This window comes from Tachyglossus aculeatus, chromosome Y4 (assembly GCF_015852505.1).
Source record: "Tachyglossus aculeatus isolate mTacAcu1 chromosome Y4, mTacAcu1.pri, whole genome shotgun sequence".
In the NCBI taxonomy this organism is placed as follows: Eukaryota; Metazoa; Chordata; class Mammalia; order Monotremata; family Tachyglossidae; genus Tachyglossus; species Tachyglossus aculeatus.
Genome location: NC_052096.1, coordinates 12,842,147 through 12,857,528, shown reverse-complemented (window position 1 = coordinate 12,857,528; position 15,382 = coordinate 12,842,147). Strand labels below are relative to the sequence as shown.

Here is a 15,382-nt window from a genome sequence, read left to right as displayed (position 1 = left end):
CCGGGCTTTGGAGTCGGAGGTCGTGGGTTCAAATCCCAGCTCTGCCACTTGTCAGCTGGGTGACTCTGGGCGAGTCACTTCACTTCTCTGGGCCTCAGTTCCCTCATCTGGAAAATGGGGATGAAGACTGGGAGCCCCCCGTGGGACAACCTGATTGCCTTGTCTCTACCCCAGCGCTTAGAACAGTGCTTGGCACATAGTAAGCGCTTAGCAAATACCATTATTATTATTATTATTATCTGTAAAATGGGGTGCTTGCCAAATGTCATCGTTTTGTATGTTTGGTTTTGTCTCCCCCTTTTAGACTGTGAGCCCACTGTTGGGGAGGGACTGTCTCTATATGTTGCCAATTTGTACTTCCCAAGCGCTTAGTCCAGTGCTCTGCACACAGTGAGCGCTCAATAAATACGATTGATGATGATCGTCATTATTATTATTACGATCTCATCCTATCCCGTCTGGACTACTGCACTAGCCTTCTCTCTGATCTCCCATCCTCGTGTCTCTCTCCACTTCAATCCATACTTCATGCTGCTGCCCGGATTATCTTTGTCCAGAAACGCTCTGGACATATCACTCCCCTCCTCAAAAACCTCCAATGGCTACCGATCAATCTGCGCATCAGGCAGAAACTCCTCACCCTGGGCTTCAAGGCTGTCCATCACCTCGCCCCCTCCTACCTCACCTCCCTTCTCTCCTTCTACTGCCCAGCCCGCACCCTCCGCTCCTCCACCACTAATCTCCTCACTGTACCTCGCTCTCACCTGTCCCGCCATCGACCCCCGGCCCCCGTCCTCCCCCGGGCCTGGAATGCCCCCAATCCCTCTGCCCCTCCGCCAAGCTCACTCTCTTCCTCCCTTCAAGGCCCTGCTGAGAGCTCACCTCCTCCAGGAGGCCTTCCCAGACTGAGCCCCTTCTTTCCTCTCCCCCTCGTCCCCCTCTCCATCCCCCCGTCTTACCTCCTTCCCTTCCCCACAGCACCTGTATATATGTATATATGGTTGTACATATTTATTACTCTATTTATTTATTTATTTATTTATTTTACTTGTACATTTCTATCCTACTTATTTTATTTTGTTGGTATGTTTGGTTCTGTTCTCTGTCTCCCCCTTTTAGACTGTGAGCCCACTGTTGGGTAGGGACTGTCTCTATGTGATGCCAATTTGTACTTCCCAAGCGCTTAGTACAGTGCTCTGCACATAGTAAGCGCTCAATAAATACGATTGATTGATTGATCTGTAAAATGGGGATGAAGACCGGGAGTCCCACGTGGGGCTGAGGGGGGCCGTGTGCTGATTGGCCGGTGGAGGCAAAGCCCGCGAGCGCGGTGGGGGCGGGGCCTGGCCGACGGACTGGAACTGTGATTGGACGGCGTCCCGGCTGGCCTTGAGGGGGGCCGTGTGCTGATTGGCCGGTGGAGGAGGAGCCCGCTAGGGCGTAGGGGGCGTGGCCGGAATGACGGACTCGAACTGTGATTGGACGGCGGGCCGGCTGGCCTTGAGGGGGGCCGCGTGCTGATTGGCCGGTGGAGGCGAAGCCCGCGAGCGCGGTGGGGGCGGGACCTGGCCGACGGACTGGAACTGTGATTGGACGGCGGGCCGGCTGGCCTTGAGGGGGGCCGTGTGCTGATTGGCCGGTGGAGGAGGAGCCCGCTAGGGCGGAGGGGGCGTGGCCGGAATGACGGACTCGAACTGTGATTGGACGGCGGGCCGGCTGGCCTTGAGGGGGGCCGTGTGCTGATTGGCCGGTGGAGGCGAAGCCCGCGAGCGCGGTGGGGGCGGGACCTGGCCGACGGACTGGAACTGTGATTGGACGGCGGGCCGGCTGGCCTTGAGGGGGGCCGTGTGCTGATTGGCCGGTGGAGGAGGAGCCCGCTAGGGCGGAGGGGGCGTGGCCGGAATGACGGACTCGAACTGTCATTGGACGGCGGGCCGGCAGGCCTTGAGGGGGGCCGTGTGCTGATTGGCCGGTGGAGGCGAAGCCCGCGAGCGCGGAGTGGGCGGGGCCTTGCCGACAGACTGGAACTGTGATTGGACGGCGGGCCGGCTGGCCTTGAGGGGGGCCGTGTGCTGATTGGCCGGTGGAGAAGAAGCCCGCGAGGGCGGAGGGGGCGTGGCCTGAATGACGGACTCGAACTGTGATTGGACGTCGGGTCGGCTGGCCTTGAGGGGGGCCGTGTGCTGATTGGCCGGTGGAGGCGAAGCCCGCTAGCGCGGTGGGGGCGGGGCCTGGCCGACGGACTGGAACTGTGATTGGACGGCGGGCCGGCTGGCCTTGAGGGGGGCCGTGTGCTGATTGGCCGGTGGAGGAGGAGCCCGCGAGGGCGGAGGGGGCGTGGCCGGAATGACGGACTGGAACTGTGATTGGACGGCGGGCCAGCAGGCCTTGAGGGGGGCCGTGTGCTGATTGGCCGGTGGAGGCGATGTCGCGTGAGCGCGGAGGGGGCAGGGCTTCTCTGCCTGTGTCTGCCTCTCGGCCTTGTGGCGGGAAAAAGCGGAGCGGGATGGAGCGCGCGGACACGCAGGAGCGCGTGAGGGGTGGGCGCGGCGGCCGGGCTCCCCTTTATTATTAATAATAATAATAATTAATAATAAGGGGGTCTTTGTTAAGCGCCTACTAGGTGCCAAGCACTGCCCTAAGCGCTGGGGGGTCGATTCAAGTTAATCAGGTTGGACACAGTCCCTTCCCACATGGGCCTCACACTCCCCATTTGACAGATGAGGCAACTGAGGCCCAGAGAACAATAATAACAATAATGGTGGTATTTGTTAAGCGCCTAGTAGGTGCCAAGCACTGTTCTAAGCGCTGGGGGGTCGATTCAAGTTAATCAGGTCGGACACAGTCCCTTCCCACGTGGGCCTCACACTCCCCATTTGACAGATGAGGCCACTGAGGCCCAGAGAACAATAATAATAATAATAATGATGGTATTTGTTAAGCGCCTACTAGGTGCCAAGCACTGTTCTAAGTGCTGGGGGGGTCGATTCAAGTTAATCAGGTTGGACACGGCCCCTTCCCACGTGGGCCTCACACTCCCCATTTGACAGATGAGGCAACTGAGGCCCAGAGAACAATAATAATAATAATAATGATGGTGTTTGTTAAGCGCCTACTATGTGCCAAGCACTGCCCTAAGCGCTGGGGGGTCGATTCAAGTTAATCAGGTCGGACACAGTCCCTTCCCACGTGGGCCTCACACTCCCCATTTGACAGATGAGGCAACTGAGGCCCAGAGAACAATAATAATAATAATAATAATAATGGTATTTATTAAGCGCCTACTAGGTGCCAAGCACTGTTCTAAGCGCTGGGGGGTCGATTCAAGGTAATCAGGTTGGACAGTCCCCACGTGGGCCTCACACTCCCCATTTGACAGATGAGGCCGCTGAGGCCCAGAGAACAATAATAATAATAATAATAATGATGGTATTTGTTAAGCGCCTACTAGGTGCCAAGCACTGCCCTAGGTGCTGAGGGGTCGATTCAAGTTAATCAGGTTGGACACAGTCCCTTCCCACGTGGGCCTCACACTCCCCATTTGACAGATGAGGCAACTGAGGCCCAGAGAACAATAATAATAATAATGGTATTTATTGAGCGCCTACTAGGTGCCAAGCACTGTTCTAAGCGCTGGGGGGGTCGATTCAAGTTAATCAGGTCGGACACGGTCCCTTCCCACGTGGGCCTCACACTCCCCATTTGACAGATGAGGCCACTGAGGCCCAGAGAACAATAATAATAATAATGGTATTTGTTAAGCGCCTACTAGGTGCCAAGCACTGTTCTAAGCGCTGGGGGGTCGATTCAAGTTAATCAGGTTGGACACGGCCCCTTCCCACGTGGGCCTCACACTCCCCATTTGACAGATGAGGCCACTGAGGCCCAGAGAACAATAATAATAATAATAATAATGGTATTTGTTAAGCGCCTACTAGGTGCCAAGCACTGTTCTAAGCGCTGGGGGGTCGATTCAAGTTAATCATGTTGGACACAGTCCCTTACCACGTGGGCCTCACACTCCCCATTTGACAGATGAGGCAACTGAGGCCCAGAGAACAATAATAATAATAATAATAATGATGGTGTTTGTTAAGCGCCTACTATGTGCCAAGCACTGTTCTAAGCGCTGGGGGGGTAATGCAAGTGGTTGTTCCCCGTGGGGCTCCCAGTCTTTATCCCCATTTGACAGAGGAGGGAACTGAGGCCCAGAGAAGTGAAGTGACCTGCCCAGGGTCACACAATATAATGGTATTGGTTAATGATAATTTATTTTATTTTGTTAGTATGTTTGGTTTTGTTCTCTGTCTCCCCCTTTTAGACTGTGAGCCCACTGTTGGGCAGGGACTGTCTCTAGATGTTGCCAATTTGTACTTCCCAAGCGCTTAGTACAGTGCTCTGCACACAGTAAGCGCTCAATAAATACGATTGATGGTGATGATAATGATGGCATTTATTAAGCGCTTACTATGTGCAAAGCACTGGGGGGGAGACAAGGTGATCGGGTTGTCCCCCGTGGGGCTCACTGTCTTCATCCCCATTTGACAGATGAGGTAACTGAGGCACAGAGCAGTTAAGTGACTTGCCCAAAGTCACCCAGCTGACAATTGGCAGAGCTGGGATTTGAACCCACGACCTCTGACTCCAAAGCCCGGGCTCTTTCCACTGAGCCACACTGCTTCTCTAGGGCTTAAGCACTTACTATGTGCCAGGCACTGTTCTAAGCGCTGGGGGAGATAGAATCAGGTCGTCCCCCGTGGGGCTCACAGTCTTCATCCCCATTTGACAGATGAGGTAACTGAGGCACAGAGCAGTTAAATGACTTGCCCAAAGTCACCCAGCTGACAATTGGCAGAGCTGGGATTTGAACCCATGACCACTGACTCCAAAGCCCGGGCTCTTTCCATTGAGCCACGCTGCTTCTCTAACACTTAAGTGCTTACTATGTGCCAGGCACTGTTCTAAGCGCTGGGGGAGAAACAATCAGGTTGTCCCCCGTGGGGCTCACCATCTCCATCCCCATTTGACAGGTGAGGTAACTGAGGCACAGAGCAGTTAAGCGACTTGCCCAAAGTCACCCAGCTGACAATTGGCAGAGCCGGGATTTGAACCCATGACCACTGACTCCAAAGCCCGGGCTCTTTCCACTGAGCCACGCTGCTTCTCTAGCGCTTAAGCGCTTACTATGTGCCAGGCACTGTTCTAAGCGCTGGGGGGGTGATACAAGTGGTTGTTCCCCGTGGGGCTCCCAGTCTTCATCCCCATTTGACAGAGGAGCGAACTGAGGCCCAGAGAAGTGAAGTGACTTGCCCAAGGTCACACAATATAATGGTATTGGTTAATGATAACAATAATGATGGCATTTATTAAGAGCTTACTATGTTCAAGGCACTGGGGGGGATACAAGGTGATCAGGTTGTCCCACGTGGGGCTCACTAGCTTTATCCCCATTTGACAGATGAGGTAACTGAGGCACAGAGCAGTTAAGCGACTTGCCCAAAGTCACCCAGCTGACAATTGGCAGAGCCAGGATTTGAACCCATGACCACTGACTCCAAAGCCCGGGCTCTTTCCACAGAGCCATGCTGCTTCCCTAGCGCTTAAGCGCTTACTATGTGCCAGGCACTGTTCTAAGCGCTGGGGGAGATGATACAATCAGGTTGTCCCCCGTGGGGCTCACAGTCTTCATCCCCATTTGACAGATGAGGGAATAATAATGATGGTATTTGTTAAGCGCTTACTATGTGCAAAGCACATAGTAGGGAAGCAGCGTGGCTCAATGGAAAGAGCCCGGACTTTGGAGTCAGAGGTCATGGGTTCAAATCCCGGCTCCGCCACTTGTCAGCTGTGTGACTTTGGGCAAGTCACTTCACTTCTCTGGGCCTCAGTTACCTCATCTGTAAAATGGGGATTAAGACTGTGAGCCCCCTTGGGACCACTTGATCACCTTGTAACCTCCCCAGCGCTTAGAACAGTGCCTCGCACATAGTAAGCGCTTAATAAATGCCATTATTATTATTATGTGCCGAGCACTGTTCTAAGCGCTGGGGGAGATGCAAGGTAAGCAGGTTGTTCCCCGTGGGGCTCACAGTCTTCATCCCCGTTTTACAGATGAGGTCACTGAGGCACAGAGTAGTGAAGTGACTTGCCCAAGGTCACACAGCACACAATAATAATAACAATGGTATATGTTAAGCGCTTACTATGCGCAAAGCACTGTTCTAAGCGCTGGGGAGGATTCAAGGTGATCAGGTTGTCCCACGGGGGGCTCACAGTTTTAATCCCCATTTTACAGCTGAGGTCACTGAGGTCCAGAGAAGTGAAGTGACTTGCCCAAATTCACACAGCAGACAAGTGGCGGAGGCGGGATTAGAACCCACGACTTCTGACTCCCAAGCCCGGGCTCTGGCCACTGAGTCACGCTGCTTCTCACAGCAGCTTCTCACAATAATAACAGTAGTTACGGTACTTGTAAAACGCTTACTATTTACTAAGCGCTGTTCGTTATCGTCATCAATCGTATTTATTGAGCGCTAAATATGTGCAGAGCACTGTACTAAGCGCTTGGGAAGTACAAATTGGCAACATCTAGAGACAGTCCCTACCCACCAGTGGGCTCACAGTCTAAAAGGGGGAGACAGAGAACAAAACCAAACATACTAACAAAATAAATGGTATTTGTTAAGCGTTATGGTATTTGTTAAGCGCTTACTATGTGCCAGGAACTGTACTAAACGCTGGGGTGGATACAAGTGAGTCGGGTTGGACACAGTCCCCGGCCCACGTGGGGCTCACAGTCTCAATCCCCATTTGACAGATAGGGGAACTGAGGCCCAGAGAAGTGAATAATAATAATAATAATAATGATGGCATTTGATATGGTTGTACATATTTATTACTCTATTTATTTATTTATTTATTTATTTTGCTTGTACATTTCTATCCTATTTATTTTATTTTGTTGGTATGTTTGGTTCTGTTCTCTGTCTCCCCCTTTTAGACTGTGAGCCCACTGTTGGGTAGGGACTGTCTCTATGGGTTGCCAATTTGTACTTCCCAAGCGCTTAGTACAGTGCTCTGCACATAGTAAGCGCTCAATAAATACGATTGATTGATTGATTGATTGATTAAGCGCTTACTATGTGCAAAGCACTGTTCTAGACGCTGGGGAGGATACAAGGTGATCAGGTTGTCCCACGTCCCAGTCTTAATCCCCATTTAACAGACGAGGTAACTGAGGCACAGAGAGGTTAAGTGACTTGCCCAGGTTCACACCGCAAACAAGTGGCAGAGTCGGGATTAGAACCCATGACTTTCTGACTCGTAGGCCCGGGCTCTGTTACGTCACGCTGCCTCTACAGCGCTTAGTACAGTGCCCGGCACACGGGAAGCGCTTAACAAATACCACCTCGCTTCTGTGGGCCTCATCTGGAAAATGGGGATAAGAGCGCGAACCCCATGGCTCAATGGAAAGAGCACGCGCTGAGGAGTCAGAGGTCATGGGTTCAAATCCCGGCTCCGCCAATTGTCAGCTGTGTGACCTTGGGCAAGTCACTTCACTTCTCTGTGGCTCAGTGGAAAGAGCCCGGGCTTTGGAGTCAGAGGTCATGGGTTCAAATCCCGGCTCCGCCAATTGTCGGCTGTGTGACTTTGGGCAAGTCACTACACTGCTCTGTGCCTCAGTTCCCTCATCTGGAAAAGGAGGATTAAGACTGTGAGCCCCACGTGGGACAACCTGATCACCTTGTAACCCCCCAGCGCTTACAACAGTCCTTTGCACATAGTAAGCGCTTAATAAATGCCATCAACATCATTCTCTGGGCCTCAGTTACCTCATTTGTAAAATGGGGATTAAGACTGTGAGCGCCACGTGGGACAACCTGATCACCTTGTGTTTCCACCAGCGCTTAGAACAGTGCTTGGCACATAGTAAGCACTTAACAAATATCAATATTATTATTATGTGGGACAACCTGATCGCCTTGTATCCTCCCCAGCGCTTAGAACAGTGCTTGGCACATAGTAAGCGCTTAACAAATACCAAAATTATTGTTATTATGTGGGCCAACCTGATCACCTTGTATCCTCCCCAGCGCTTAGAACAGTGCTTGGCACATAGTAAGCGCTTAACAAATACCAACATTATTGTTATTATGTGGGCCAACCTGATCACCTTGTATCCTCCCCAGCGCTTAGAACAGTGCTTGGCACATAGTAAGCGCTTAACAAATACCAAAATTATTGTTATTATGTGGGCCAACCTGATCACCTTGTATCCTCCCCAGCGCTTAGAACAGTGCTTGGCACATAGTAAGCGCTTAACAAATACCAACATTATTGTTATTATGTGGGCCAACCTGATCACCTTGTATCCTCCCCAGCGCTTAGAACAGTGCTTGGCACATAGTAAGCGCTTAACAAATACCAACATTATTGTTATTATGTGGGCCAACCTGATCACCTTGTAGCCTCCCCAGCGCTTAGAACAGTGCTTGGCACATAGTAAGCGCTTAACAAATACCAACATTATTGTTATTATGTGGGCCAACCTGATCGCCTCGTATCCTCCCCAGCGCTTAGAACAGTGCTTGGCACATAGTAAGCGCTTAACAAATACCAACATTATTGTTATTATGTGGGCCAACCTGATCACCTTGTAGCCTCCCCAGCGCTTAGAACAGTGCTTGGCACATAGTAAGCGCTTAACAAATACCAACATTATTGTTATTATGTGGGCCAACCTGATCGCCTCGTATCCTCCCCAGCGCTTAGAACAGTGCTTGGCACATGGTAAGCACTTCAGAGAAGCAGCGTGGCTCAGTGGAAAGAGCCCGGGCTTTGCAGTCAGAGGTCATGGGTTCAAATTCCGGCACCGCCGATTGCCAGCTGTGTGACTTTGGGCAAGTCACTTCACTTCTCTGGGCCTCAGTTCCCTCACCTGCAAAATGGGCATCAAGACTGTGAGCCCCATGAGGGACAACCTGATCACCTTGTATCTCCCCAGCGCTTAGAACAGTGCTTTGCACATAGTAAGCGCTTCACAAATACCATTATTATTATTATCGTTATTATTATTTGGGACAGGGACCGTGTCCATCCTGATTAGCTTGTATCTACCCCCAGGGCTTAGAACAGTGCTTGGCACATAGTAGGCGCTTAGCAAGTATACCGTGATTAACGAATTGAAGGCGAGGCCTTGAGGCGGGGCGTGGACCCCCCCCCCCCCCCAATCTTACCTCCTTCCCTTCGCCACAGCACCCGTATATATGTATATATGTTTGTACAGATTTATTACTCTATTTATTTATTTTACTTGTACCCATCTTACCTCCTTCCCTTCCCCACAGCACCCGTATATATGTATATATGTTTGTACAGATTTATTACTCTATTTATTTATTTTACTTGTACCCATCTTACCTCCTTCCCTTCCCCACAGCACCCGTATATATGTATATATGTTTGTACAGATTTATTACTCTATTTATTTATTTTACTTGTACCCATCTTACCTCCTTCCCTTCCCCACAGCACCCGTATATATGTATATATGTTTGTACAGATTTATTACTCTATTTATTTATTTTACTTGTACCCATCTTACCTCCTTCCCTTCCCCACAGCACCTGTATATATGTATATATGTTTGTACAGATTTATTACTCTATTTATTTATTTTACTTGTACCCATCTTACCTCCTTCCCTTCCCCACAGCACCTGTATATATGTATATATGTTTGTACAGATTTATTACTCTATTTATTTTACTTGTACCCATCTTACCTCCTTCCCTTCCCCACAGCACCTGTATATATGTGTATATGTTTGTACAGATTTATTACTCTATTTATTTATTTTACTTGTACCCATCTTACCTCCTTCCCTTCCCCACAGCACCTGTATATATGTATATATGTTTGTACAGATTTATTACTCTATTTATTTATTTTACTTGTACCCATCTTACCTCCTTCCCTTCCCCACAGCACCTGTATATATGTTTGTACAGATTTATTACTATTTATTTATTTTACTTGTACCCATCTTACCTCCTTCCCTTCCCCACAGCACCTGTATATATGTTTGTACAGATTCATTACTCTATTTATTTATTTATTTTACTTGTACCTATCGATTCTATTTTATTTTCTTTTGTTAGTATCTTTGGTTTTGTTCTCCATCTCCCCCCTTTTAGACTGTGAGCCCGCTGTTGGGTAGGGACCGCCTCTAGATGTTGCCAACTTGGACTTCCCAAGCGCTTAGTCCAGTGCTCCGCGCACAGTAAGCGCTCAATAAATATGATTGATGATGATGATGATGATGATGGACAGGAACGGGGGGGGGGGAACTTCCAAGTTTGGGTCTTTCTCCCCCAGAATTGGCGTTGTCCGTGGAGGAGCTGACCCAGGAGCTGAGCCGGCTGGCCCGAAACCTCCAGGCGGTCACCGATTACCAGGCGACGCTGCTGAGGGTCAACGGGGCCCTGGTGAGTTGTCGTCGTTGTCGTTAATCGTATTTATTGAGCGCTTACTGTGTGCAGAGCACTGGACTAAGCGCTTGGGAAATACAAGCTGGCAACATCTAGAGGCGGTCCCTACCCAACAGTGGGCTCACAGTCTAGAAGGGGGAGACAGAGAACAAAACCAAACATACTAACAAAATAAAATAAATAGAATCGATAGGTACAAGTAAAATAAATAGAGTAATAAATATGCACAAACATATATACATATCATCATCATCAATCGTATTTATTGAGCGCTTACTATGTGCAGAGCACTGGACTAAGCGCTTGGAAAGTCCAAATTGGCAACATCTAGAGACAGTCCCTACCCGACAGTGGGCTCACAGTCTAAAAGGGGGAGACGGAGAACAAAACCAAACATACTAACAAAATAAAATAAATAGAATAGATAGGTACAAGTAAAATAAATAGAGTAATAAATATGTACAAACATATATACATGTCATCATCAATCGTATTTATTGAGCGCTTACTATGTGCAGAGCACTGGACTAAGCGCTTGGGAAGTACAAATTGGCAACATCTAGAGACAGTCCCTACCCGACAGTGGGCTCACAGTCTAAAAGGGGGAGACGGAGAACAAAACCAAACATACTAACAAAATAAAATAAATAGAATAGATATGTACACATAAAATAAATAAATAGAGTAAAAAATATGTACAAATGTACATCTGTACAGGTGCTGTGGGGAAGGGAAGGAGAAGGAGGTAAGATGGGGGGGATGGAGAGGGGGACGAGGGGGAGAGGAAGGAAGGGGCCCAGTCTGGGAAGGCCTCCTGGAGGAGGTGAGCTCTCAGTAGGGCCTTGAAGGGAGGAAGAGGTGAGTGATGCCCCGGGGGCCGGGGAGAGAAAATAATAATAATAATAATAATAATAGTAATAAAATTCTGCATTCAATCGATGGTATGCATCGCGCGCTCACTGCGTGAAACGTAATTATTATAATAATTAACAGAGAAGCAGCGTGGCTCGGTGGAAAGAGCCCGGGCTTTGGAGTCAGAGGTCACGGGTTCAAATCCCGGCTCCGCCAATTGTCAGCTGGCTGACTTTGGGCAAGTCATTCCATTCGGTGTTGGCACGTCGTAAGTGCATTAACAAATACCATCATTATTATTATTTAGTGAATGACTTTCATTCATTCATTCGTATTTATTGAGCGCTTACTGTGCCCAGAGCACTGTACTAAGCGCTTGGGAAGTCCACGTTGGCAACATCTAGAGACGGCCCCTACCCAACAGTGGGCTCACAGTCTAGAAGGGGGAGACAGAGAACAAAACAAAACAGATTAAAACATATTTCACTTCTCTGGGCCTCAGTTCCCTCATCTGGAAAATGGGGATGAAGACTGTGAACCCCCCGTGGGACAACCTGATCACCTTGTATCCCCCCAGCGCTTAGAACAGTGCTTGGCACATAGGAAGCGCTTCACAAATACCATTATTGTTATTACTATTAATATAATAATAAGCATTCATTCCATACAATGGAATGAAGCAGCCTGGTGTAGTGGATGGAGCCTGGGCCTCGGAGTCAGAAGGTCACGGGTTCTAATCCTGACTCCGCCGCTCGTCTTCTGAGTGGCCTTGGGCAAGTCCTTCCCCTTCTAGACGGTGAGCCCGCTGTTGGGTAGGGACTGTCTCTATATGTTGCCAACTTGGACTTCCCAAGCGCTTAGTCCAGTGCTCTGCACACAGTAAGCGCTCAATAAATACGATTGAATGAATGAATGACCTCCCACAGCACCTGTATAAATGCTTGTACATATTTATTACTCTATTTACTTTACTTGTACATATTTATTTTATTTTGTTAATCTGTCTTGTTTTGTTGTCTGTCTCCCCCTTCTAGACTGTGAGCCCGCTGTTGGGTAGGGACCGTCTCTCTATGTTGCCAACTTGGACTTCCCAAGCGCTTAGTCCAGTGCTCTGCACACAGTAAGCGCTCAATAAATACGATTGAATGAATGAATGAATGCTCTGTTTTGCCATAAGTCTCCCCCTTCTAGACTGTAAGCCCGCTGTCGGGTAGGGACCATCTCTCTATGTTGCCAACTTGGACTTCCCGAGTGCTTAGTCCAGTGCTCTGCACACAGTAAGCGCTCAATAAATACGATTGAATGAATGAATGAATGAATGTTTTGTTTTGCCGTGTGTCTCCCCCTTCTAGACCGTGAGCCCATTGTTGGGTAGGGACCGTTTCTAGATGTTGCCGACCTGGACTTCCCGAGGGCTTAGTCCAGTGCTCTGCACACAGTAAGCGCTCAGTAAATAGGATTGAATGAATGAATGAATGCCCTGCACGCAGTAAGCGCTCAACAAATACGACTGAATGAATGAAGTACCGTAATTATTATTATTAGCTTCTGAGGTGATGACGATGGCATTTGTTAAGCGCTTACTATGTGCAAAGCACTGTTCTAAGCGCTGGGGAGGTGACAAGGCGATCGGGTTGTCCCACGGGGGGCTCACGGCCTTCATCCCCATTTGACAGATGAGGGAACTGAGGCCCAGAGAAGCGAAGTGACTTAATAATAATCGTAATGACGACAATGGTATTTGTGAAGCGCTTACTATGTGCAAAGCACTGTTCTAAGCGCTGGGGAGGTTACAAGGTGATCAGGTTGTCCCACGGGGGGGCTCACGGCCTTCATCCCCATTTGACAGATGAGGTCACTGAGGCCCAGAGAAGTGAAGTGACTTGATAATAATCATAATGATGACGATGGCCGCGGCTGTACCCCTGCCCCCTGACCTCTGACCTCTCCCCTGCAGTGTTCCTGGATGCACAACGTGGAAGCTTTGTCTGGACATCGGCACCAACGCCCCCCAGCCCCCCAGGAATAACGGGGGGCACGGGATGACCGAGACCCTCGAATCCTCCCGTCCCCGCGACCCGTACCTCGCCTCGTCCTGACCAATAAATCAGTCGACCCCTGCCAGACTCATCTCTCTCCTCCCCGCGTGTCGGGGCATCCGCGAGGAGCAGCGTGGCTCAGTGGAAAGAGCCCGGGCTTTGGAGTCAGAGGTCATGGGTTCAAATCCCGGCCCCGCCGAGTGTCAGCCGGGTGACTTCGGGCGAGTCGCTTCGCTTCTCCGGGCCTCGGTGGCCTCATCTGGAAAATGGGGATGAAGACTGGGAGCCCCCCCGTGGGACAACCTGATCGCCTTATAACCTCCCCAGCGCTTAGAGCAGTGCTTTGCACTTAATAAGCGCTTAATAAATGCCATCATTATTATTAACCCCGCACCCCCTTGCACTCCCGCCCACCCCATAGTCCCCCCGGTCCTGGGAAACGCTGGGCACGGGGGAAAGCAGTGCGGCCCAGTGGGCAGAGCCCGGGCCTGGACATCAGAAGGACTTGGGTTCTAATCCCCGCTCCGCCGCCTGCCTGCTTTGTGACCTTGGGTGAGTCACTTCACTTCTCCGGGCCTCAGTTCCCTCATCTGTAAAACGGGGAATGAGACTGCAGAGCCCCACGGGGGACCGGGACCGGGTCCAACCCGATTATCTCGTATCTACCCCGGTGCTTAGAACAGTGCCTGACACATAGTAAGCACTTAACAAGAGAAGCATCGTCGCTCAGTGGAAAGAGACCGGGCTTTGGAGTCAGAGGTCATGGGTTCGAATCCCAACTCCACCACATGTCTGCTGTGGGCAAGCCACTTAACTTCTCCGAGCCTCAGTTACCTCATCTGTAAAATGGGGATTAAGACTGTGAGCCCCACGGGGGACAACTTGATCACCTTGTATCCCCCACGGCGCTTAGAACAGTGCTCTGCACATAGTAAGCGCTTTTAACAAATGCCATCATCGTCCATTACCATTATTAGGTTGGACACGGTCCCTGTCCCACGTGGGGCTCACGGTCTTAATCCCCATTTTCCAGATGAGGGAACGGAGGCCCGTGGAACTGAATGACTTGCCCAAGGTCGCACAGCAGGCAAGCGGCAGAGCCGGGATTAGAACCCAGGCCCGGGGTCTCTCCATTAGGCCGTGCCGCTTCTCCATGAGCACTCAATACGTTCATTCATTTGATCGTATTTATTGAGCGCTTACTGGGTGCAGAGCACTGGACTAAGCGCTTGGAAGAGTACGATGTAACGGAGCTGATAGACGCGTTTCTTCAATGGCGGTTGGGGGGGTGTAAACTGGGGAGATTTAGAAAGTAACTGGGGAAGGTCTCTAGGGCACGGTGGGGTTTTAGAGAAGCAGCGTGGCTCAGTGGAAAGAGCCCGGGCTTTGGAGTCAGAGGTCATGGGTTCGAATCCCGACTCCGTCACATGTCTGCTGTCACTTCTCTGAGCCTCAGTCACCTCATCTGTAAAATGGAGATGAAGACTGTGAGCCCCACGTGGGACAACCTGATCGCCTTGCATCCCCTCAGCGCTTATTCCCCCAGCGCTTAGAACCTAAGTTACCTTAGAGCCTCAGTTACCTCACCTGTAAAATGGGGATGAAGACTGTGAGCCCCATGTGGGACAACCTGATCCCCTCGTATCCCCCCAGCGCTTAGAACAGTGCTTTGCATATAGTAAGCGCTTAACAAATGCCATTATTATTATTATTTTAGGAAGCTTGAAAGATAAGGAGAGCTGGGTCCGTCTCCTGTGAAGCAGCCTGGCATACTGGCTAGAGGCCGGGTCTGGGAATCCGAAGGTCATGGGTTCTAATCCTGGCTGTGCCGAGTCTGACCTGGGGCAAGTCTTCTCACTTCTCTCTGCCTCAGTTCCTTCATCTGTCAAATAATAATAATAATAATGATGGCATTTGTTAAGCGCTTACTATGTGCCAAGCACTGCTCTGAGCGCTGAGGGGATACGAGATGATCAGGTTGTCCCACGTGGGGCTCAGAGT

At 50.2% G+C, this 15,382-nt stretch overlaps 1 long non-coding RNA gene across 1 annotated transcript; it reads left to right on the top strand.

Annotated features, from left to right (window-relative positions):
* Positions 1–2,459: 2,459 nt before the first annotated feature.
* Positions 2,460–13,492, top strand: LOC119947401. Its single transcript, XR_005456485.1, has 3 exons — positions 2,460–2,540; positions 10,378–10,487; positions 13,300–13,492. It is a non-coding gene; the product is annotated as an uncharacterized LOC119947401 (long non-coding RNA).
* The last annotated feature ends 1,890 nt before the right edge of the window (positions 13,493–15,382 follow it).